Source organism: Silurus aristotelis, assembly GCF_946808225.1.
Source record: "Silurus aristotelis genome assembly, chromosome: 8".
NCBI classification, from domain to species: Eukaryota; Metazoa; Chordata; class Actinopteri; order Siluriformes; family Siluridae; genus Silurus; species Silurus aristotelis.
Window position 1 is genome coordinate 22,660,391 of NC_139581.1, and position 26,151 is coordinate 22,686,541.

Sequence of the window (26,151 nt, forward strand, 5' to 3'; positions counted from 1 at the left end):
CCTTAAACCACTGAGTGACAACTGCTGAAAAGCATGTGTGCTTTTTGGAGGGTTCATACTTTGTTTCATGCTAGCGAAAACATTCTGTGCATAGCCTTTTTTTGTACAGTGTGGGCGATTTAGAGCATGTGGGAAAGGCAACTGTGTGTAGAGCCATTCGTACAGTATGTCTGGCACTTAAACAGTTCTTACCCACGTTTGTACAGTTCCCTGCCCATAAACCTTTGCTTGTTATTAAAGACGAATTCCACAGAGTGGCAGGTTTGTCCTTTGTAGTAAAATCTATGACGCATATTTAATATTTAGTCATATTATTTATATCTATACATGTCATCATTATGCGCACACACACTTCATACTTCCATAACTTTCTGTTTCAGGGTTTCCAAATGTAATTGGGTGCATTGATGGCACTCACATTCCTATTAAAGCTCCACCAATAAATGAGGGAGACTATGTTAATAGGAAATCTATTTATAGTATCAATGTGCAGGTAACAACTTTTTTCCCTTCTTAAAATCATTAAAGTCATTACTTTTTCCACTAACCAGGTAATATGTGAGGCAACCCAAATCATTACCAATGTCGAGGCAAAATGGCCAGGATCTGTGCATGATGCCAGAATTTTCCGCGAGTCATCATTATGCCAGACATTTCAGCCAGCAGGGTATGTTTTGCTTTATACAATTGTTTTTTTTTCCTTTTTACTATATTTGTGTTATACACTTCAATCATTACAGGACAGTACAATTGTTACTTGCTGGAGGACAGAGGATACCCTTGTCTGCCCTATTTATTGACACCCTACCCTGAACCTGAGCCTGGACCACAGACACGGTTTAAACTGGCTCACAGCCGAACACGGGCCAAGGTGGAGATGTCTATAGGGATCCTCAAATCTCGGTTTCAGTGTCTGCGTGGGTTAGTCCAGAGAGGGCATGTGACATTATAGTGGCTTGTGTTGTGCTTCACAATATTGCCCCTATAAGAGGAGAGAGACACCCTCTTTGTATTGAGGAAGATGGCCCAGTGGAACACCTACAGATTTTAAAGGCCAACAGAGACGGAAGACTTTTGAGAGACAGGATCTGTCAAAATTACTTTTATAAATTTTTTTGCACTGGTCTGCCAGGCAGTTTATTTCTTTATTTCCTGAAAAACAATAAAAGTTAAATTCAATAAAATGTTTTTTTTTAATTGCTTTACACATACTACATACACACACACACACACACACACACGCACGCACACACAAACATATTTTATATATATATATATATATATATATATATATATATATATATATATATATATATATATATATACACACACATACATATATACACACACATACATATATACACACACACACACACACACACACACACTCACACACTCACTCACACAACACTTTTAACATGCAACAGATTAATATTCAGACAAGTTGTCACCTTAAGGCGATGCTCCAGTAATTCAATTTCAAGTGCTGCTTTTTTAATGAGGAGCCTTTTCTCTTCCATTTGAAGCTGTATAACGTCCATCTCCATGTCACTTTTTCTTATTTGTTTTTGAAGATGGACCTTATACAGCTTCTTTGCTGGCAACTATTAAGGTGGAAAAAATGTAATAAATGAGATTGTTTGGTCAGACAATAAAATTCAAATATGGACACCTGGACACAAATTCTTACCCTGCTTAGATTGTGTGCTGAGGTTGAAGGACCCTCATCTGTGGGCAAATCCCTAGGTATGTACTTTGAAAGGACAATGACAGTTTGTTACTCTATACATTATAATGGTATGCATCATACCTCAGTGGATCTACCAGCATTGTCCACTTCTGTCACAGCAGATGTGGTCTCTTTATTGTCATCTTTATCATCTTCATCCTACAGGAGAAATATTCAAGTATACATTATCTGACCAAAAAAAAAAAATATCTAAAAGCAACTAAAGGTACCTGACAACAAATCACTTATAACTGTGACAGTGTTCTTTCTGGAGGGTCCAATAATACAATACGTCCATCAGTATCTATAAGAACACACAACCCATTAAATTCTCAATATTATCAAAGAAAATAATACATGAAAAGAGTAACATGTCAGACTAAGATCACAGTAGCCTATCCATCATATGCAGTTAAATAAAATAAGCCTACATAAAAATTAATCTTGTTCAAAAAGCCTTTAAGTGACAGAGAGAGTAATTTATTAGGACAAAAAATGAAAAAAATCATAGAGGTAAACTTACATTTCACCATTTTTTCACCATCACTTGTGGTGCATGGTGTGTGCGATGAACTGCCCCCTGGAATGCCAGCAACCACTGGTCGCCCTTTATTAAGGGACAGAGCCAGCTCCTCAGATGGGGTGGTGGGCCCCCGCCAGTTAGACGGGCTTCAGTCTTCTTTCTATTAGCTACATGACAGAATGAATATACTATATACTGTTATAATAATAGTTCAGTAATTGTGTAATCAAATATTACCTTTTTGCAGAATGTTTTTGTGTTTTATTTTGACTTGGCTTAAAGTTCTTGTGGCTCCAGAAGGATTACACCTTATTAAATAAGAAATATACATTATTATTTTAAACTAAAGAAATAAATGGCAGGAAAAGTAAATGCTTTCATAGTGATATAATATATTCAAAAGGATGTATAAGTCATACTTCATTATTTTGCATTATAATAAAACGGGAGCCAATACCAAATTTGTAATTTAATACACTCACGCATTTACTCTGTCCGTTATTTTTTGCCAAGCCAACTCTCTTGCTTTAGCCGATGCAGCTGTATTGCTTCTTTTTAATATTATTGGCTTAAACTCCTCATAAGCATGCATTAAAACCTCCAACTCCGCCTCTGTGAAATACGCAGCTATCTTTTTTTTGCTTTGAGTTTCCATGGTGACTCGTGAAATCAGCGATCCATTGAAAATGTCTTTATATATGCACCGTGCACGCGCATTAACTCTGGGTAACCAGTTGGAGGTTGATTAAACTAACTCTTCTCAGGTGTTTTGGAACCGACATACTCATGGTATGCCTGTTTGGGGTAAATCAACCCAGAGGTTATGATTTATCAAATGGTAAGTTAACCAAGCTTTCTGGAATACCCCCCTGGAATCAAACTCTCAAACTCATCCTTGTGGGGACCCTGACATTAACCCACTAGGCTATCTATCTACAGTTGAAACCAGATATTTACATACAGTTCAGAAAAAAACACAAAAACTTTTATTTCTTTACTGTCATACATTAAATCAGAGTAAACCTTTTCTGTTTTAAATCAAATTTTTTGCATTTGTTAAATGTCAGAATCGAGCGAGGGGGGATTTTTATGTATTTTTATTATCACTTTAATCAAATTCAGAAGTATACATACACTAAGATTATCGTGCCTTTAAACAAAAAAAAAACTCCAGATGATTTCATTCTGAGCTTAAGAAGCCTCTGATAGGTTAATTGATTCCATTTGAGTTAATTGGTGGCACACCTGTGGATGCATATTAAGCCACACCTCAAATACCAAGACTTCTTTACTTTCACTTTAGTAAAAAAGTATAATCAGTACTTCAACTTTTACCCGAGTATTTTAAAACATGAGTATCTGTACTTCTACTTAAATAAAGGATGTGTGTATTTTTGCCACCTCTGGTTATGTCACACAACATAGCAAAGTCACACAGCCAGTTTGGATCTGACAGTTCAGACAAATGTTTTCCTTTACTCTGCATGAAAAGAGAAATATCTTCCCTAAGCTCAAAAAAATCATTTGAGGACTTTGCTCCTACTCAGCCACCGTACTTCTGTATGGTACGGCACGTCGCCAAGCTCCGAACCCATCTCCTGCAAGAACATTTGAAACTGACGATGATTTAGGCCACAAGCCCGAATGAAGTTTACTGTTTTCATGACTGTGGTCACTATATCATGCATCCCCAGCACCTTCCCACACAAAGCTTCTTGATGGATAATGCAATGATACGTTATCAGAGGCGTGTGACAGTTACTTTTTTTGCAGTTTCTCCTTCATTAGTCCAACAAAGCCCGCTTTTTCTCCACACATTGCAGGTACACCGTTTGTAGTTAATCCCACCAACTTTTCCCATGGCAATGCATTTTTACTTACGGACTTCCCCACCGCATCAAAAATGTCCCATGCATGGCAGCTACATCCAACAGCTCCTCAGTGACAGAAAGATCTGACTTGACGCCTCTGATAAACGCTGTATCCATGTTGTCTGTGCTTTCATCAAGAGCTAATGAAAAAGCTATGTAGCTGCGTGTCTCTTTGGCCAGCTGTGTTGCCAGGTTTCCTGCTAGTTCCTTATCTCGGTCCACGATGGTGTTTCTTGATAAACTGACATTTTTAAAAGTCTGTATCTGGTCAGGACACACCTGCTCACAGACCTTCAGCATGCACTGCTTCAAAAATGCACCCTCTGAAAAAAGACTTTGCAGCGCAGGCAATTTCTTCAGCCACAATAAAGCTAGTGTAAGAATTGTGCGTGGATACTTGTTAGATTTTTATCATGCCCAAACGAAACTTAATTCTTGGAGAGGTTTTCCATACGACCTGTTATGCCCGTGGTGCCTTTCTGATATCAGGAAAGAAGAAATACACAGCACACAGAATGCAGCAAATGTTCTTCCTCTTCTGGTTTATTGCAGACACAGAACGTATATATATAAATATATATATATATATATATATATATATATATATATATATATATATATATATATATATATATATATACACACACATACAGAGAAAAGGCTGTCCTAAACTTGTTTCCTGTTTAGACAAGAGGATATACTATACTATACACACTGAGATTTGTGAGCCCAGATCAGGACTCCCTGTTTACCTTACAGACTAGCATCGTAAATATTTTATAGACACTGAACAGACAAAGAAATGTGTGTGAAACAGTGTGAAAAACATCTTAACACTAACAATGGCCACTTTAAATAATTTATGATTTAGCATCACACACCAAAACATAGGATGTTCATCCAGGGAACAGAATCGGTGACATAAACTGCAAATGGAAAAGATAAAGACAAACAAAACATTTACATTTACATTTACATTTGTGGCATTAAGCAGACGCCCTTATCCAGAGCGACGTACAAAAGTGCTTTAAATCACTAGTAATGAATAAATCTACACTGGTACGCAAGATTACAAATTAATATAAATATAACTCGAATTCTACAAACTTGGAAAGTGCTAATTTAGGTATTTCAGGAAGAGGTAGGTCTTCAGTCGTCGCTTGAAGATAATCAGGGACTCTGCTGTACGGACATTTAGGGGAAGTTCATTCCACCACCTCGGTTCCAGAACAGAGAAAACATACAGATTCCATTTCATTATTTCCCAACATGCATATAATCCTTCATCATCACCACTCCAATCGAGGCCTTTATGGCCTGTCTTACCATCGTCATCAAACATGGCAACATACAAAGTACAGTTCCAACAATCAATAAAAGAATCATTCCTAAAATAAAATAGTGGTCAACACTTGTAAACAAACTCTTAATCTTCTCAAAAAAACTTTGTTCAGCATTTGTTTCATGTTCTCCAAGACGTCATGAGACAATTGTTTCTCAGTGCTTGTTCAATATGTCTATAAGCAGTATTATAAAGTATACGTAACAGTATACTCTCTGAATTATGTGTTTAAGAAAATAAGAAAAATTCGGAGTCTAGTTACAACTATGCACATATTGTTATAGAATTTAGACCTAGAGCAGGTATCAGGGTAAGCTAAACAGTCAAGTGAGTCAGATCTTCACCCCCTTTCTACTATAAAGAAAGGATCTTTCCGTGGGCTCTCAACTGTTTCAGCCCTAAATACTCACTTAGGCAGGCTTCTTAGGCCAACAGACCAATTAGTGCATAGAATAGAATAAGTGGGTGCTGTTTTGATCCTGCTTGCGTGTATCCACTGTGGCTAAAAATCAGTCAGAACTCCAGTTCTGGTTACAGCTAGAACAGTCGCTGGACCCAGATACTTCGGCTCAACGACCTTCGTAGGCTTCAGACTTCTTATCAGGACCTGCTGATTAGGCACAAAAGGGTGTTTTGGCTTATCTGTAGGCAGAGGAAGAGTTAATGAGACATCAGCACTGATAGAATTCAATTTCTCAGCCAGGGCAGAAACTTAGTCCTCCACCATCACTTCCAGGTTACCTAAGGAAGAAATGCCAGTGCGTCCCCTGACCGATGGGGTTGGAAAAGGTTCATTCATTAATTTTTTCCCGCTTATCCGTAATTCGGGTCGCGCGAGCAGCAGTCTAAGCAGGCCCCCGACTTCGATTGCTGCCCAATCCTCACAGCACCGTCCCTTACGGTCCCTCCTGCAGGTGGTGAGCCCACGGGAAGGCGGCCCCATGTCACGGACCTTGATATTTCCCTCGTAAGGGACCCCCGGAGCATAGAGGGTTAAGGGCCTTGCTCAAGGGCCCAAGAGTGGCAGCTTGGCGATACCGGGGCTTGAACACCAGACCTTCCGATCGACAACCCAGCGCCTTAACCGCTGGAGCCACCACTCCCCCTAGAGATGATCTCTTTCGTTAATATTTTGACAACCGTTTTAGCATTCTCTGTCGCACATGCAAATGCTTCTGGCCACTTGCTGAATCTGTCAACTATAACCAACAGGTATCTAAAATTTCCTACAGGTGGCATATGTGTAACTATGGCCACTTTGGCAGGGAGTTGAACAGCTTTTAAAAAGTCGCCTATGAGATTAAAATGTGCTATGGGCTTTCCATCAGCTGTTTTAAAGTCTTTTTGCTTCCATGTTTCGGCAAAATCATGCCCAACACCATAAGCATACTTAGAATCAGTGTATATAGTCACTACTTTACCTTCAGACAACTGACATGCTCTTGTAAGTGCCACCAACTCTGCAGCTTGTACTGATGTGTATGGTAATGGTTTAGCTTTAACTATTACATCAGATAATCTTACAACCGCATATCCACATAAATACACATCAGAAGGTTTTGAACATAAATACACATCAGAAGGTTTTGAACATGAACCTTGTACATATAGGCAATCCCCCACTTCCAGGGCCGTATCTTAAAGATCAGGCCTACAAGAGGTCTCTTGTTCAATGTGTTTAAGGCAATCATGTGCGTCGTCAAAACCATCTAAGTCAATATTGTCTAGCAGATCACGCTGAGCTACTACAGCTGAATGTGGCTTAGAAGAAGGCTTAATAGTTAAGTTTTCCGTTGCCAAGAGTGTGGTTTCATAACCAGATCTACGTTGTGCTATCATATCTTGTGTGTTGAGGTTGTTTAAAATAGCTGTTACCTGATGTGAGGTGTACAGTATTAAAGGATGTGACAGCACCGTTTTCTCAGCATCCCGGACCATCAGAGCCGCAGCAGCCACTGCACGCAAGCACGAAGGCAACCCTTGTGCTATGTTGTCTAAAGATTTGGAAAGATACGCAACAGGGCGATATCAGTCACCGTGTTCCTGGGCTAGGATCCCCGCAGCCGTACCACCACGTTCGTGCACACGAAGGTGAAAAGGTTTAGTATAATTCGGCTGACGAGTCAACGAAACCCTAAGAAGACGGGTCCAGGTGAATTGACGTCCCCTATAGGCAAACGCGAAAAGTGTCTGCGTCTCTGAGGCCAAAGGGACACTGAAAAAAGCAGAACAAAGATCAATCACAGTAAAAAACTGTGAGTCGCTTGTATATAATTAACAATGGTAGCTACATCGGGCTCCTAAGGAGCTAACGGAAAAACTATTTTATCAATCTCACGTAAATCTTGTGTTAACCTCCAGCATTTTTTATCTGCCTTCAAGATGAGATTAATCAGTGTGTTATAAGGTGAATGTGTCTCGATCAAAACACCTTGTGACAATAAATTGTCAATAACTGGAGCAATGGCAACATTCTTCTCTTTTGACAATGGATATTGTTTAACAAAAATCGAATGGTGTGTTTTCATGAGTGCATGATTTGGTTTTACCTGGATTAAACCTGCCTCATCTTTGTGAGAGGCCCATAATTTAGGGTTAACTTTACCTAAATTTGGTTCATCAGGCAGGACCTCTGTACTACCCTGTAAGAAATCTTCCGGATGTGGCTGTGGCTCGGTTGAGAGCATGAGGACAGAAGGAAAAGACAGTGAAACATTGGTTTCAAAAAACAGAATCTCAATTCCCATTTTGTGCATTATATCTCTTCCTAAAAGGTTTAAAGGCGAATTTGGAATTATTGTAAAGCTATGATAAAAAATTGTACCAGTCGGTGTCACAACAAGCAAAAGGTGAGTTACAGGACATGAAATTGGAACTCTATCTATTCCCTAATAGATGAACTTCCCCTTTTTCCTTCTCCTTGAGTTTTGTGCTGAGGCTGGAATGCACCACTTCCTGTTGCAGTGCGGAGCATAACGGGTTAACTTAACCTAGACCATAGTAGAAACCTAGATGTGACACAATTTCACTCCAAAATGCCAAATGATCTAAATAAGGATTAGTTCAATAACGAGCACTATTCCTATACATCCAATCTTTGGGATTTTCTTCCGGCAGTAAGCGAGAAATGTCATGACCCATCTTCTTTACACAGAACAAAGAACAGACACACAACACTTAACACTCAGACAACACAGCTGTGCTAGGCACCAGGGGGATCGCAGTCTTCAAACAAAAAAGGTAATCCAGTCTCTCCAATTGGATCACAAATTTTGTAAGTTAGGAGAAAAAAATAGACTATAAAGCCAAAACAAGATTAAAGTCTTTTAAAAAATTTGAAAGTCTTTTGAAAATGTCAGTTTTTCTTTAGTTCCTTTTCTCTTTTCTCTCACTTTTTTTTTTTTGTTTTGTTTTAAACAATCAATTTTTAATTTATCTATTTTTTTCGGCCATATAAAAATTATCGTGGATTCTTTTGGATACTTCAGACAATATCGCCTATATTAGACAGACCGTAAAAAACTTTTTCTAATCTTGCATCTTAACATCTAAGGTGAGGAAAACAATGTCGCTACGAAATCATCCCACCAAAGGACATTATCATTAATTAATCAATTAATGCATAACCAAGACACGAACACACATGCAGCCCTATTGGCTGGCAAACGGGACAATCCCTGCAAACAAGGAAGTATCCTAAAACTTACCTTGATGCGTGATCTCCCTTCGGATATTGCCAGAAAGTATCTCATTTCTGACACCAAAACTGTTAGATTTTTATCATGCCCAAATGAAACTTAGTTCTTGGAGAGGTTTTCCATACGACCTGTTATGCCCGTGGTGCCGTTCTGATATCAGAGAAGAAGAAATACACAGCACACAGAATGCAGCAAATGTTCTTCCTCTTCTGGTTTACTGCAGACACAGAACGTATATATATATATATATATACACATACAGAGAAAAGGCTGTCCTAAACTTGTTTCCTGTTTAGACAAAAGGATATACTAGCCGGAGATGTGTGAGCCCAGATAAGGACTCCCTGTTTACCTTACAGACTAACATCGTAAATATTCTATAGACACTGAACAGACAAAGAAATGTGTGTGAAACAGTGTGAAAAACATCTTAACACTAACAAAACTAAAGTGATATTATTTCTCTAATAACATTCACAGACACCGACGAGCTCTTCTTTCCAACTTTATTCTTTTTTTCCAAACAATTCTCGTGCTCCTCTACTCACGCTCCCAAAGCATCTGGCAAAGCATATACATTTTCACTCTTACACTACATCTTAGGAAAAAGAAACGTCCTCGTTTCCAAAACTGAAGGGGAAAAAAAGTAAACAAAGAGAAGAGTAATAAAAAAAAAATACATTACACAAACTGTAATCATAAACATGTCATTGTAAACACAACCGTAACAAATATCATGCAGTGAACATTAACACTTTAAGAACGAAATAATTTAAACTGCATAAAACACCCATACTGTGGAATATGTCAACTTCATTACTAGCATGGTTCTAATAGTGTTAGCGCCATTGTCCACATTTAGACCCCAACTCTAAAGCGCTGAGGAAGATGCACTAAACGCCCATACCTCGTTCGATACCGACCCGGAGACTCAACACTAGGAGCAGGTGAAGGAAATGGTGTTGTTTGAGTAGGTGTAGGTGGCATCAAAGGTTCATGCATGCTAGGTTCTTGGTACGCATAAGGACGAGAGCCTGAAAGCACAGTGAGTGGTGGGGCTCCAATCATGGATGGGGGTTGCACATTAGTACTGTTTCCTTCAGAGTTTGGTGGCAATATGGACCGATAAGGCTCAAGGCGGTTGTAGTGTAGTATTCTTGACTTGGCCTTAGGATCTACCTGATCCCGCACTTCATAGGTCACACCAATATCACCTGTAGGTAAGTCTACTCCCACAACTTTAAATGGACCAGCCCATTTGGGAGCAAGTTTGTGTCTAGTTAAATCTGGAAGATCAACCCATACAAGATCATTGGGTTGATAAGCTGTGTGCTTTAAGTTATGGTCATAGTATTGTTTTTGCTGTGCTCCTGCTGTCTCTATATTGTCTGCCACTGAATTAAAGGCAGAGCGCAATCGCATGAGCATAGAATGTGCATACTCATTTGGGGATCCAGGCATAGCTTTGGAAAATGTTGGAGTGTCCTGTAGTATCTGAAATATGTAATATCTGAAATATGTAGTACCTTTATTCGACTTTATTCTGTATTGCGGGAATGCAGGCCAGATCTTTTCCCTACAAGACAATGTTGAAAGACCATAGTGTTTATAGCAGAGTCTGGGCCAAAAGTTAATGTTGGAGGGTGTACGTGCAGCTTCTGAAATCCCTTACGAGCTGACTGTATAACAAGACAATAGCAACTGTCCATATGTGGTGATGTTCCTTATGCTAAACATTGTGGAGAAATGAGCTCACTTACATCTTGCATGTTTTGAGATGCGGTCAATAGCAACGGTTTAGATATATATAGACGAGACAGGACGTTAGATCGGGAGGACGGTTCGTTTGGTTTTGAACCCCTCCGAGCAGATCCTGGATGCTCGTATCAAGATGCTGAACCTTCTGTGAATAAACCTGGTTTGCAAGAAAGACGGTGTCGCCAGAGATTTCTTCCAAGCAACAGCTACACTCCTACACAACCCGAAATATACATCAGTCCCCAAGAAGAAAATCAGCAGGGAGACGAGCTTCTCGTCCATGAACCAAAAAGAATGGTGAATCTTTAGTGGAAGAGTGTGCACTTGTATTGTATGCAAACTCAACTTGCCTCAAGTGTTCATCCCATTCACCACCTTTTGTGTACAGATATTAAGCAAGTTGATCTTTGACAGACCTGTTGGCACGTTCTACCATGCCCGTCAGACATAGGATGATAGGGTGAAGTACGTGTTTTGCTTACTCCAAGCAGAGAGCACAATTCTTTAACTAGATCAGAGTCAAATTCGCGACCCTGTTCTGTGTGCAAATTTTTGGGGTAAACCATGACAGCTTATATAATCCTCAAACAAACATTTAGCCACGGTAGTCGCTCGCTGATCAGAAAGTGCATATACATTCAAAAACTTTGTAAAATAATCCATTAACATAAGAATGTACCGGTTACCTCGTTGTGTAACAGGCAACTCTGTCAAATCAGCTGCCACTTTCTCAAAAGGCATGCTTGTAACTATGTTTTGCATAGGGGCCTGCTGATTTGGTGTTTGTAGCCCTCTTGCTTTACAAGCCTGGCACTGCAGACACCATTTTGTAATGTCTCTAGACATGTAAGGCCAGAAGCATCTAACCTGGGCCCGCTGAAGGTTTTCTGTGCACTGAAATGACCAGTGAGAGAGTGTCCATGTAAATTCTCAAATACCTTCAGCTGAAGGTTCTGTGGAACCACAACTTGAAAATGTACATCACCTGGTGGGGCTCTAACTTTGTGGGAAAGAATAGAACCAACCAACACAAGTCTGGGAAATTCTTTCCAAAATTGCTTAATCAAAGGTAAGGCGCCTTTTAGCTCAGAATATGGTGGTCTGCACTTAGCTAACACCCTATCAATCACTGTGCTCAATAAAGGGTCAGCTTTTTGTTCCTGAGCAATATCCTCCCTATCCATTTCCAAAAGTGAAATGTTAGGGAAAACAGAGATTGAGCAATGCGGTTCCACCCTCGCCATAAAAGCTGTAGTGGGTGAGACCTGTTGAGATGTGGTATCAGTGTTAGCCAACTGGTTCGCGGGTGGAGGCATGGTAAGCTGTGACTCAACTACATCAGTCTGGGTGCAAGCCGAAACAAAGTTCACACATTAAACCTTAGGTGTAGAGTCAATCGGAACATTTCTGACAGGCCGACGAGACATTGCTTCTGCATTTGCATGTTTGTGACCGTGTCTGTGCTCAATCGTCCAATTGTACAAGTACATTTCCAGAGCCCACCCTGAGGGATCACCATCCAAAACCATCTGCCTAAGACTAAGCGGGGGCCTTTGGTCTGTAATAATGCGAAAAGAATTGCCCGTCAGATACTGGCGAAAATGACGAATGGACCACACAATGGCCCAAAACTCCCTATCGTAGGCTGACCATCGTTTCTCAGTGGGTGTCAAAATGTGAGATCTACATGTGATTAAATCACATCCTGCATTTGTGATGAGGTGCGGTAGGCCCGTTTTCGAACTAGGGCTGCATGGGAAGTATTGATTTTGTGGGTGTCAAGGTTCGTCCTACCATAATCTGTGTTACTAGTGCTAAATATGTCACTGTTTCGAAGCAGCAGTGATTTTATCTCAGAGAGCTGAGAATCAGATAGGTGCCCACTATTAACCTCCAGCACAATTGCAGGAGACACTGCCGGTGGGGTAGAAACATTACACACAGAACCTGAGCTGTCAAAAACATCATCCTGGCCTATAGGGGTGAATTTTCCTAGTTGCATACCAGGCTGTAGCACAAAAGGGCTGTTAGTAGGATTCATGACACGCACCACCGTGAGACCATTTTTAGCAACTGTAAGGGGGCGTGCTACAACAACACCATCCAGTTTAAATGAGTAAGGTTCAAGTAATCCATTATACCCATCTGCTAAACCTGCTTTAGGGCAGAAGATATAAGCGTGGCTGTACAATGCATTTCACATTGAGGGGGAATGGTTGTAGCCACCGAAATTTGGGCTGTACAGTGAGCAGGGACAAGCTGGGCTGTGCTTAGTAGTGGTAAGGTTAGAGGCAACAAAATCCTCTGCCTAGATCCAAAACCACCTAATGCTGCTTCAGGAATCCCAGCCAAGTATGATACCCTGACTAGCATTTCTAACAACCTGCATTTCATGTTGAAATGTAAAAGAACTCAGTCTTATAGAGACAGACATAGTCCCTAAACTGTCAAGAAACTCTAACCAGTCACAGATTTTGACAAAATGAAATTACTTTTTAAAGGTGTCTTACACAATGAAGGAATTGACATACGTATAGCTTCATTAATGAATGAAATACTAGAGCCTGTATCCAACAGTATGTGCATATGAGTACCTTTAACAATACCGGAAATGTGTGAAGTGAAAGTGTCCTTACAGTCACCAGAAAATGAATGTTCATCCTCAGCAAGGTTATCAGATGGGGAAATAGCTGATGAGTGCCCCGCAGCACGAGCTAATGGAAGTTTCCCTGGTCCTGGCTGTGATGATCTTTGTAGATAACCCGTGAACCATTCTGCTGATCCATTCTGCGTTGCCGATGTCTGTATTGAGGTTTCTGGCACTCCTCAAAGGCGACGCGCTTCTGATAAGAACTCTAGCTCCGGCGTCGAAGTGGAGAGCTATTGTATGGCCTGGTGACATACTGTGGTCTCTGCATGCCATCATCATAGCAATTATGGGCTGTCATCATCTGAATATCTTGAGGAATGAAAGGGCCTGGACCCCTTCCTGCGGTGTGGAGAAAAATCACCTCGATCACGTTGCCAGTATGTGTCTCTGCCATGTCTGTCATGATCTCTGCTATGGTTGAGGGACTGGTCAGGTGACGAATGTCGAGAACCTGAATGCCTAGGTGGTGAACATTCAAAAGCTGTGTTCCATGCAGTGGCATGTCCAGCTGGACTTTGTTGATATGGTGATGAGGGTCTCTTTGATCAACCATACTGATCATGAAATTGTAATTTCAATGCGGTCAAATCTTTACTCGCGTACAGCTTGCTTTAGAAAAAGATTGTCAGTGTTGGACACAGCATTGACTGTTTGCATTGCAGAAACATCTCTGGCAGTGTTAGCAGCTGAAATTGGATGTACCAGTCTGGCTGCTTGTCGAGCATGTTCTGCTTGAGCAGCAACTTCAAATGTTTTGACTCCTCTCTCATGGCACTTAATTTGGAGTTCTTGATCCAGACCAGCCAGAAATCTTGACAGTTTCATGTATTCAGAGGCATTTTGTTCAAATTCAGGAAAAGCCTCTTTGACAAGCCTACAAATGTCTGCAGCATACACCTCCATAGCTTCATTTGGCAGTTTATGGCATGAATTAGGAAATGTTTGGAAAAAAGCAATAACATCTTTCTGTCTAAAAGCATTTTGTAACTGTTTCTTTGCTGCAGCAAAAGAATGCTTAACCCTCTGGAGTCGGTGTTTTTGGCCCCTTGAGAGAGTTTGACATGCGCTTACATTTGGTTCTTTTTAGTTGCTTTTAAAATATATTATTGACAAAAGACTTATTACACTGTATTCAGCACAAACTGGGCTACCATAATATGTAAACAACGTATATGTGTGTGTTTGTATTTTTGACTAAATAAGGTTTATGCGTGGTTTGTGAAAAAGCAAAAAAAAAAAAAAAAAAAAAAAAAAAAAAAAAAAAACCCTCACTAAAATAAGGCCACAAAACCTATAGTAAACATGTTTTCACAAGACTTTTTGAGAATAGATGTAGTTTTATAACCTTTAATAATAATAAACCTAATGTAGGTTTATTTTTTATTTTTTTTTTTTAAATCATGTGAAAATCATCCTGCCTGCTCATTCACATTAAACAATACTTTGATTTAAAATTTAAAAGACACTTTCTACTTTGAAAGGCCATATGTGAAGAGGCGTCGACATGCTGTGACTGACAGCTTTGTAGACAATGGGTCGCATAATGAGCTGTCGATTACATAATGAGCTGTGGATCACTGAGCCAGGATCTGAGTGAGAAGTACAGTACTACAAGAAGGAATGCGTTTCCTTTGTGGTTTATTTAAAATACACATTAGCAGGGACAGCATTAAAAAGGGAATTGTGTAACAATAAAACAATACAGTACAGTATGTATAAAAAATAAAGAGTGCAACAAAAACAATAACACAATACACTACAGTAGGGTACTGCAAATCCTAGCCTGTAGGGCTACAATACTATGCATTAAATAATAATAATAGGGTATCCATTTGAGGAATCGGCAAGAACAAACAACTTGAACCCCCACGTAGTTGGCTTGGCTTTCATGTACTGTGTCATCCCAGTGTTAGCTTTGCATGCTACCATCCTCTCATCCACGGCTAAATGTCTTCTAGGATGATAAATTGCTTTGCATGTCTTACGGATTGTGTCCATAAAAGCGGTTTCACTCTGAACAGACGGTCATGTTCAGTTGTGCCCCTCTTTCTGTCGTTTTCTTTGTCTGCATCTGGGTGATTCGTGTACATTCCACAAAATTGTCCTGTATCTGTCCCTTGACATAATTGTTGCTGGAAAGGGAACTGTGAAAATACTGCTTTGTCGCCAGTAGTCTATGATGGAGGGCAACTTTACCATTGCCATGTAAAATAAGAGCCCAATGTAGCGATACATCTCACTCACGGTTACATCTCTCCATTTGTATTTGCGTCCCTTGGCTATTGACTTGGCAGCTTGAGCATGTGTGTTGTGGCACAGAGTTGACACAACACTCTCCGGGAAAAACATTTTAAATAGACTAAATGGAGAATGAGAGTCAGAAGACCTCAGTTGAGGTCCAGGTTCATGTGCGGACAGGAATCGCAGAGTCTGTGGAACTGTGTCGTTATTTGTCTGATCCTTCCATGACATGGTGGACTGTCTGTGTGCTGCCTTTGCCCTTTTTGGAGCAGGGGCTTGATCACATCTGTTTATGAAACACACACACACACAGACACATGAACATCACTAATTGTGTCATTGTGTCAAAGTTGTTTGCATATGCCATACAATGCAATAATGATTTAAACTAAATATAATTTAAGAAAATACAAAATATATACTTACTCAGGATGATTCTCGGTCGAACTCAAAATAGAGGGACGCCTGCGTGGCCTGGTGTGAGTTTCCAGTGAAGGCAAGGGTGATACACAGGCAGTGTGCACTGTGGATCAGAGAACAAACTGAGAGAAACACAAGAAAACCAAAGTTAGATGTTTCCACAGCAGCAGTCAGTTTATTACTGCAATACTTTTTCTTTAAATGCGTTAACTTCTGAAAAAGATTACACTTTCTAAAAGTGCATTTGGTGAAATACAATTTAACAGAAAAAACAAATTCATTAAAACACTTGCTAAGTGTATGCAAAACATTCCATGGTATGTAATATTCTCATATTCTATATATTATGTATACTTGTAGGTGTAAACATACATATACAGTTATGTGCAAGTACACCTTATATACATTTGGAAGTTTTCATCAATTCACAATAATTAGAATTTACAATGACAGTACAAAAAGAGTGCGTCAAAACTGCACAAAAACATTTATCATTTACCAGAAAACCTTCAAGACCAGATTTCTGGGGAAATGCTTTAGATTTCATTACACTTGATATATTCACTCGATATAATCAAACTTATAAATAAATTTTTTTTTTTACTTTTTTATTTGACCCATTACACTCTCCCCTGCTTTTAGAGATGTCTCCGGACATCTAGAACTGAGATTACCACTTAAAGAATGTATGAGTTTTTTATGCATGTTTAAGAATGACCAGTATCTTCTATTCTTTCATGACTCTTTTTTTTTTTTTTTCCAATGCCCATACTGCTGGCACTGGGTAGTGGTGTATGTCAGGTAGCACAAGGTAAGTCTGGACAGGGTAAAGGACACAAGCATGCATCGTGTTGGCCTCCAAGTTTGATATTTAGGTTGGCCCATCTGATTGTACGTTAAAATCTCCTTTGGCTTAACTGCACGGGTAGACCTGCGCAGGATGACGTCCTCGTCATTCACTGGATTGCACCCTGCTGTGCTCCCAGATCAGTATCCTCATCACTACCAACCATGCAGTCATCCGATTGTTCCTGAGGTTCCCCATATGGCAAAGAGTCTGTCAGTGCTTGCGATGGTTCTGATGTCACAACCTGAGGGTGCTGCTCATATGTCTCAAGGTTATCTGACTCTGCCCTGTAGTGTACAGGGTGAAACTCTGGTGCTACAAAACGAAGATGACTGTGTGGCTCACCCTGGAACTGTTTGAGAATTACTCATCTGGGATTACATGCATATCCTTCCTCATCCCCAGAATCACTGGTTTCAGGCTCGAGGGTGTCAGACATTTGATGCTGGCTGTTCATGCGGTGTAGATTTTGTCTTTGTCGTTTTTGTGTCTGATTGTCCTGACCATCATGTTCGAGTGGCAGATCGTTCACAGACAAAAGGAGATTGCGGTGCAGTACACGAAGAGTGCGGTCACCGGTTTCAGCTTGAATTCGATATACAGGACCATCTCCCATCCTTTCAACGACACGGTGAACTTTGTTCTCCCAGTAAGGGCGGAGTTTACCAGGCCCACCTCTCTCCGATAGGTTGCGGACAAGCACACGATCACCTGGCTGAAGCACGATTATTTTTTCCCTTTTGCAGAACACCTTTTACTATTTTCAGAGGCAATCTAATATGCCTCCTGCATCCGAGATGCCCACTTCTGTGCATATTCCAGACAGGTCTCAGTCTGTGGCTCAGATTAAAGGTTAAAGAGCAAATCGATGGGTATCCGGGGGGCTCTCCCAAAGAGTAGAAAATGTGGAAAAAAGCCCGTAGCTTCGTGCTTTGAACAATTGTACGCATGGACAATGTGTGGTAAATGTTATTTCCACTCTGATTTCTTTTCCTCTGCGAGTGTTCTGAGCATTTGAAGCAATGCTCTATTCAGACGCTCAACAGGGTTCCCCTGTGGGCGATAGGGGGTTGTTCGAGAATGAGTAATGCCAGCCAGTTGCTCAAGTCGTTGGTGCAGATTATCTACAGGCAATAACTCAAATGGGGCACTAGTTGTAATCAAGCCCATTGGTGCCTTCTGAGGAACAGGTCGCTTTTGTTTGATACATGGCAATTGACGAATGACAATCTTCTATGTCACGCTGCATGAAAGGCCAATAAAATCTTTGCCTTGCCAGCTGGATAACTTTGTCAGCCCCGATATGCCCCATGTCATCATGAAGGTGTTTGAGCACGAGAGACCGGAGGGACTTAGGGAGAACCAGCTGTCTACTTTGCCCTGTCTTTCTGTATAATATTCCCTTGTCAAGTCTAAGTCTGTTCCATTCATGTATCAGTTGTCGTGTGGTTGGATCCATTTGTCTCTTGTCTTTGTTATTGGGGTTCCATCCTTTCTCCTTCATTGTAATTACGTCACAGATGGAAGCGTCTTTTTTTTTTGGGCAGCTGGAATGTCTTCAGGAGTGATAACGGGTGGGTTGGCAGCAAAAACATCATCACTGGAACAAAGCTAAAGGGCCGCAACCCACGGTACTTCTTTTTCTCTCTCTGCTTTATCTCCCCGCCATATGGCAGAAATAACATCTGGAGGTAAAGACTCTGATCTGGTCCTGAAGCTGCACTGGGAAAAGCGTGTTTACCCCCTCTGTTCCTGATAGAGTACAGCCCCCAGACCTTCATTGGATGCATCGGTGTGGAGGACAAAAGGTAAATCAAAGTCTGGGTAGGCCAGGATAGGAGAGGAGGTTAACATGTCAACAAGGCGAGCAACAACAGCGCTGTGTTCGGGGGTCCACTGAACTGGTGTCTTAGATGGCACCTGACCTTTTTTTTAACACTCTGTTTGGTTGGCCCAGTTCTCCCACATTCTTTGGTTTCTGTTCCTTCCATTGCAGCACTGCTTCCAGATCCTTGGGATCAACCAGGATACCCTCGTTGAAACTAGACGTCCCACATACCTCACCTGATGTTTACACAATTCACACTTTTTTGGACGTAATTTCACACTATGCTCCCGTAAGCGGAGCCCTCTGCAGGTCTTTGACGTGGTCCTGAAAGGTTTTCGAAAAACAGAGACCATCGTCTAAGTATGGAAAACAGCATTCATCCCTCAAACCATTTAGCACACCTTCCATGCACCTTTGGAAAGCTGCTGGTGCATTAGTCAGGCCAAAGGGAAGGCGAATCCACTCATACAATCCCCAAGGCGCGCTGAAAGCTGTCAGGTGCCTGGAGTTCTCCTCAACGAAGCCCTGGTGACATGCACTGCCTTGGTCTAGTATGGAGAACCACGAGTAACCTCCAAGGTTCTCTAATAGATCTTGTATACGTGGCAGGGGATGGCGGTCGGGATGATTTTACTGTTTAGTCCGCGAAAGTCAACACAAAGTCGAAGGCTCTTATCTTTTTTACTAACACAGACCACAGGGGAGGAGTAAGGTGATGTAGACTTCCGAATCCACCCATGATCAAGAAGTTTTTCTTTATTTGAATGCACAGAAAGATTCCTGTCTTTTTCTGTTTTTTTCAGATCATCAGTCCTCAACTGAGCTGAGCATGATCGGGGAGTATCTTGGTATCTGGACTCAGGGCAAACAATGGAATGCTGGACGGGTCTGAGCTCGACAATATCTTTGAGATTTCCAAGAATTGTCCTCTGTGGCAGATAAATAGCATGTTTAGTGGGGTTCTGGACTGGGATTTTGACACATTTTGACAATCCACCAGGAACATCCACTAATGCTGGTAACAGCTCTAAACCCTCAATGCAGTAATTTCCAGCAATAGGCTGAAACAGCAGGGTTCCATTACCGGACCACCCTCGAACCCGACTCTTAACTTCTCGAATCTGTCCAGCAGGTATGGTTACACCTCTCTTACCAATGCGAACGTAGAGCTGTGGTGTCTCCGTAAAAGTTACTTCCTGGAGGGCCAACACTAATGCTTCTACCGTAGATACACTGATACCTAAAGCTTCTTCCAGAATAGTAGAGACATCGACTTTTTCTTTCTGATTGGCATTTTCTTTAATGATCTCTGCTATGACATTACTACCTAAGAAGGGGTAGTTACAGTCTTGACTGATAAGAAGTGGCACTCTGATCATTACATGCCCATGATGCTGACTATGTATCTGAAGATCAATCTCAGCCCATCCATCAAGAGGAACTCCAGTGTTATTAGCAGAAGAAATTTCAAGGGATTGATCAGGAAACAACAATCCAAATGGCTGTATTTTGATGTGTGGAAGTGTTTGTTCAATCCATGATTTGCTCACCATTGTCACTTGTGCCCCTGAGTCAAGGAGCATCTGAAGAGGTGTGCCATTGATTGAGCATGGGACCAGATATCGCTTACCAATGAGTTGAGCTACTCTTATCTTTGGATCCGACTGGCACTGCGAGTTTAACTGTGAGCATTTAGGTGTTATGACCTTTTATTGGGGTTTATCACTGTTTAGGAACGCTGGCTGCCCCTTTCCAGCGACCTCCTCCCGTTTCCCGACATCTTTCGTTGGAGACAGCCAATGGCGCGATGTCCTGCCTGGCCATAAACAAAGCAGTGAACACAGTTTGTATAGTTTTTTTGTACACAGTCGTTGCATTTACCTCGTCTCAGATAATGGTGGTTGGGCGCGATCAGTAGATGAGCGGCTGTCTTTCAAGTTCACAGTCTCAGTGGAGGTGGACATCTGGGCTGGGTGCTTGGTTAGAGAAGAAACTTGAACAGTTAATTCTTTGATAGCATCACGGTTTGCTTGTAAATCAGCATCAACTTTTGACGGGGTGTTTAGTTCACTTTGGGAGTGCTGAGCTGCATTTACAGTAACTGGTCTGTGTCTACCTACTGAACCCAGTCTTTTTAATCGCCTTTCTTCTGCAGTTGTTGATTTTGTTATTTGTTCCAAGAGTAAGTCATCGCTAACCTGCATGTCTGAGAGAAAGTGTTTAAGATCATGTCTAACATGGCTGTTTCTTTCGTTTAACCCCTGGTAAAGTGTGTGAAGGAAAGTGCCCTGAACAAGCTCTTTGTTATAGCTGAAACCTACACCAGGTTGTTGTGACTCAAAGAGAACACGCTGCTATAGACCCATTATTCTGTAAAGAAATTGTTGTGGGCTTTCTTTGTCATTTTGTCTAGCTAGTGCTAGACAAAATGACAAAGAAAGCCCACAACAATTTCTTGAAAAAGTTCAGTTACATTTTTGTCTCTAATGTGGGATCTCTTCAACCCATTAATAGTGAGATCATGCTTATTAACCAACATCTCTTTGAATGTACCAGGTTTTGTTATTTAAAGGACAGCTCTGATAATCTCAGACTCACTGAAACCCTCCTGCAATCCTTCATCCATTTGTTTACAGAGACAATTGAAAGACATGTCACACCCTGCATCACAGATTTGACCACCATGTAACTTAAATTCTCTGTGTGGTAACAAAGCTGAAACATCTGACAATCTTACAACATGATCAGAAATGTTAGATGATGAGTTCATCCTACCCAAAGGAGCAGCGCCGACGTGGAAGGGCATACCTGGTGCTGATGAAGTGACTTCCCTGGTAAGTACACAGCTGTCTCTGCCCTGGGATGATGAGTGCAAGCGAGTGTCTTTGTTCATGTGTAATGTTGGTGTAAGAGTAACTCTGTCCATAGAGGATGGTGGTAGACGATCTTCTCCATCATCATTGGTCGGAGTGTGACGACGGTGGTGTGTTGGTGAATCCACAGCCAAGTCAGGTGCAACAGTACCAGATTCAGTGGCTTGGGTATCTGAAGCTGATGACACATCATTGAGCAAGTCGAAAAGGAGGAGAAGTTGAAACATGCCTTCATCTTCAGCAGCTTTTAGCTTCTCACTTCTGATGTAGTCGACGATTAGGTCATACAGTTCGGGTTCCCCGAGATCAGCAACACGGTAAGTTTCGTAGCCATCATCTATTGAACTGGCAACAGTCTGCAGCTGACTAAGATTAAAATCTGAAAGTTTCTTTTGGATCAGGAAGACCAGAACTCGGCTTTGGCTTAAGGTAGTCATCTTGATGCATCACCTGTGGCAGCTGTTCTCTGGATGACCCTTGACACTGCAGTCTTCCCTGAAACACTGGTCACAGGATACCACGGTTACTATGACAACCTTCCCAAAAGAGATGTGCTGGATCCCGGACGAGCCCCCAATTGTTACCGGCCTCAGACCTAGGGGATATCTGTGCTGGCAGCAAATGATACACAGGCAGTGTGCACTGTGGATCAGAGAACAAACTGAGAGAAACTCAAGAGAACCAAAGTTAGATGTTTCCACAGCGGCAGTCAGTTTATTACTGCAATACTTTTTCTTTAAATGCGTTAACTTCTGAAAAAGATTACACTTTTTAAACTTCAAGTGCATTTGGCAGAAATTTAACAGAAAAAACTAATTCATTAAAACAATTGCTAAGTGTATGCAAAACATTCCATGGTATGTAATATTCTCATATTCTATATATTATGTTACTTGTAGGTGTAAACATACATATACAGTTATGTGCAAGTACACCTTATATACATTTGGAAGTTTACATCAATTCACAATAATTAGAATTTACAATGACAGTACAAAAAGAGTGCGTCAAAACTGCACAAAAACATTTATCATTTACCAGAAAAACTTCAAGACCAGATTTCTGGGGAAATGCTTTAGATTTCATTACACTTGATATATTCGATTGAAATTAGAATGCAACATACACTAAGCAATGAAATTCTTAAACGCTTCTAAAACACTTTTAAACAATATATATATAACATAAACTCAGTATTTCAGTATTTTAAACATTTTTCTAATGTCATACAACACAAACCATACATGAAACACGATTAAACTCATGATTTGGTTTTTATAATCCTCTGTGAGTTAAAATATAATTCTAAACAAACTCAAACTCTTTGTATAACATCTGCCGATTTACCCAAGTACAATGAAATGAAGATTTCAGTTATTTATGTTCGTACCTGAGAGAAACACAAGAGAACCAAAGTTAGATGTTTCCACAGCGGCAGTCCGTTTAATACTGAGCGCGCCGAACAGGGGGAAGTATCTCTCTCGCGTGTTTCATGTGTACACAATCCACCATCTAGTGGTGTGGCGGGGTAATGACAGATGTTTTACTGAAAGCTCTAATTTTGTAAATGTAATAATAAATAAAAATAAACATGAGGAAATGTATTCACGTATTAATAGTTGGGGAATCAAACTTATAAATTACATTTTTTTTTCTTTTTTGACCCATTACACTTGTCTTTTCTATTTACCATGCTGTCTGTCTGTCCATCCATTCATTCATCCATCCATCCATCCATTCATCCAACTGTAACGATGGTCAGATCTGTTCATTGTACCAGACCCCGAGAACTACAATGCAACTTCATGAGGCCAGACCCCGAGAACTACCATGCAACAAAACAATAAACCTTCTAATCTGAGGAGAGGATCTCTTTGATCTGAGGAGAGAAAGCCATTTGTTTAGCTGCCCAGTCACCCACCCTTGAGCCCCCCTCTTTCCCTCCTGGGGACTGAGAAGATCCCGGAATGTAATAATTACAATTTAGGAATGTATACATTTTACCTTCACATGCTTAGTATCATTTTAAAGGTCTTAGTGTGATTGGAAATATGATCTCAGTCCCATATCAGTAGAACAGAACCCAGGTTTGGAGATATTCTGTCCTACTGACATAAGGGTTGCCCCGGAAAAGATCCTTATCAGGTGGTCTATGTGACATTTGGTTTTTAGGTCACATCCTGTCCCAAGAAAGGGTGTGCAAAGCTTTTATCACTTTGAATTTACAAGTGTTTACGATGGTTGGGGTATTTAAGGAAATTTGGCGAAACACTCAGGGAAGCATTCAATAGTCAGAACTTCCCACACAGTCTCTGTATGTCTCTATTGCCAGGTATAGTGTTTCTTTAACATTTCCTTAGTAAACTGTATTGCTAAAATATTTAGTTTTATGCTGATCATGTTATGTAACTTTTTCTATTATTTGTTTTATATGTAACATTTGTTTATTGATTATTGCCTGGCAAATAAATGTAAAATTCTTGATTAACTCTAAAATTTCCTGAAATCATTTATACCTAGTTGATTATGTAGTCTGGCGTTACCACAAATCTGTACAAACTGAAGGCTTATGAACGGATGGAGCATAGAGCACGTCTGGGAACTTCTGATTCTTTATGAATGAGCAAGCATTAAGCGGCCGTCTTAAAGAATATTAGTTTACCTCCGTGAGCAGGTATAGTTAGCCGAGCACAAGGTTCTAAGCGTCTCCAGGACCATAATAAATGATTAATTGAAAAGACTGAATGCTTAGAACAATCTATTAAAATGAAAGAAGAAGTACATGTGTCTGGACTCTAAAGTCTGTTCTGAATGATCCTGACAGGAACAACATTAACTGCAAAGAAAGAAACGATGCATTTAACACAAAAAATTAAAATGTATAAATTCCAACATGATGAAATGATACATGATTACAAGCTCATTTAGTGTGTGATCTCTAACACGTTCATTCACACACTCGTTTACACACTCGCTTACAGTGGTTCTGTAACAGCATCTGATTTGAAGAGAAACTAACTTCGTTCTGGATTCTGAGGGGGTCCAATGATATTATTGTGTCTGATGGCATCAACCTTAATTCTGTTAATTCTGGGAGCATATCCCATTTCATTTATCCTTCTGGGTATTATGAGAAAGATAGAGAGAGAGAGAGAGAGAGAGAGAGAGAGAGAGAGAGAGAGAGAGAGAGAGAGAGAGAGAGAGAGAGAGAGAGAGAGAGAGAGAGAGAAAGAGATGGTAAGGAACTAAGGTTTTGTTAAAATAATACACATGTAGTCAACACACACACACACACACACACACACACACACACACACACACACGTACATGCCTTTCTACTGTAGGGTTCCAGGGGCCGTCATGAAAAAATAAAAACCTTTAAATACACTTACTGAAATCTAACACTTAACATCTATCTATCTATCTATCTATCTATCTATCTATCTATCTATCTATCTATCTATCTATCTATCTATCTATCTATCTATCTATCTATCTATCTATCTATCTATCTATCTATCTATCTATAGGAGAGAGAGAACGGTTTATCAAAATGAATAAACCTTTCCCCTCGTAAATATTAGCCGCTGGTTTGTTTAATACAGTTGCTAAGATACACAACACAAAAAGTCCAAAGTGAGTTGATAGATTGCCTGCTGTTTGTTGACCACGCCCATTATGTCTGTAAACTGACCAATCAATGCAGGGGTGGTTTAAGGTTCTATCCAATCATTGGACTTGTATAGTGTCTGTAGGGGCCTTTTGATTGACGTCATAACCGGTTTACTGTGTTTAACAAGGTCCTGTACAGTTGGTGTTTTTTTTTTTTTTCCTTGCATCCGCGCCTGAATTAATTAATTTATTTATGTATTTTTATGTATTGATAAATTATTTTGCGTAAACAACGGGAAAAATGACAGAAAATATCTTAAACATTTTTCCTGTAAGTTTAAATAACATTACATTACATATATTCATTCATTCATTCATTTTCTCCCGCTTATCCGTAATTCGGGTCGCGGGGGCAGCAGTCTAAGCAGTCCCGCCTCCGACTGCTGCCCAATCCTCATAGCACCGTTCCTTACTGTCCCTCCTGCAGGTGGTGAGCCCACGGGAAACATTACATATATACAACATAAAATAATTGTTTTACCCTTTTTTAATTTTAACTGTTTTTTAATTTATTTTCTTTACAAAGCTTTTGCTCAGCAGCTCTCAGTGTCTCTCTGTTTTTTGTTTCATCAATACGTCTGGTAATTGTGTAATCTGAGAGGAATTTTAGCTATTTCTTTAACTGCGTCAGGGCCGAGCATCTTGTTGACAGCGGCTTTGCAGGCAGGTAGCATTAATGTCTCTGCCACAGTGTGGGGC

General features: G+C 40.4%; 1 long non-coding RNA gene across 1 annotated transcript; it reads right to left on the minus strand.

Annotated features, from left to right (window-relative positions):
* Positions 1 to 925: 925 nt before the first annotated feature.
* LOC310730336 lies at positions 926 to 1,874 on the minus strand. Its single transcript, XR_014534814.1, has 4 exons — positions 1,811 to 1,874; positions 1,691 to 1,753; positions 1,452 to 1,604; positions 926 to 1,152 (listed from the first exon to the last, which is right to left on the minus strand). It is a non-coding gene; the product is annotated as an uncharacterized lncRNA (long non-coding RNA).
* Between the last annotated feature and the right edge of the window lie 24,277 nt (positions 1,875 to 26,151).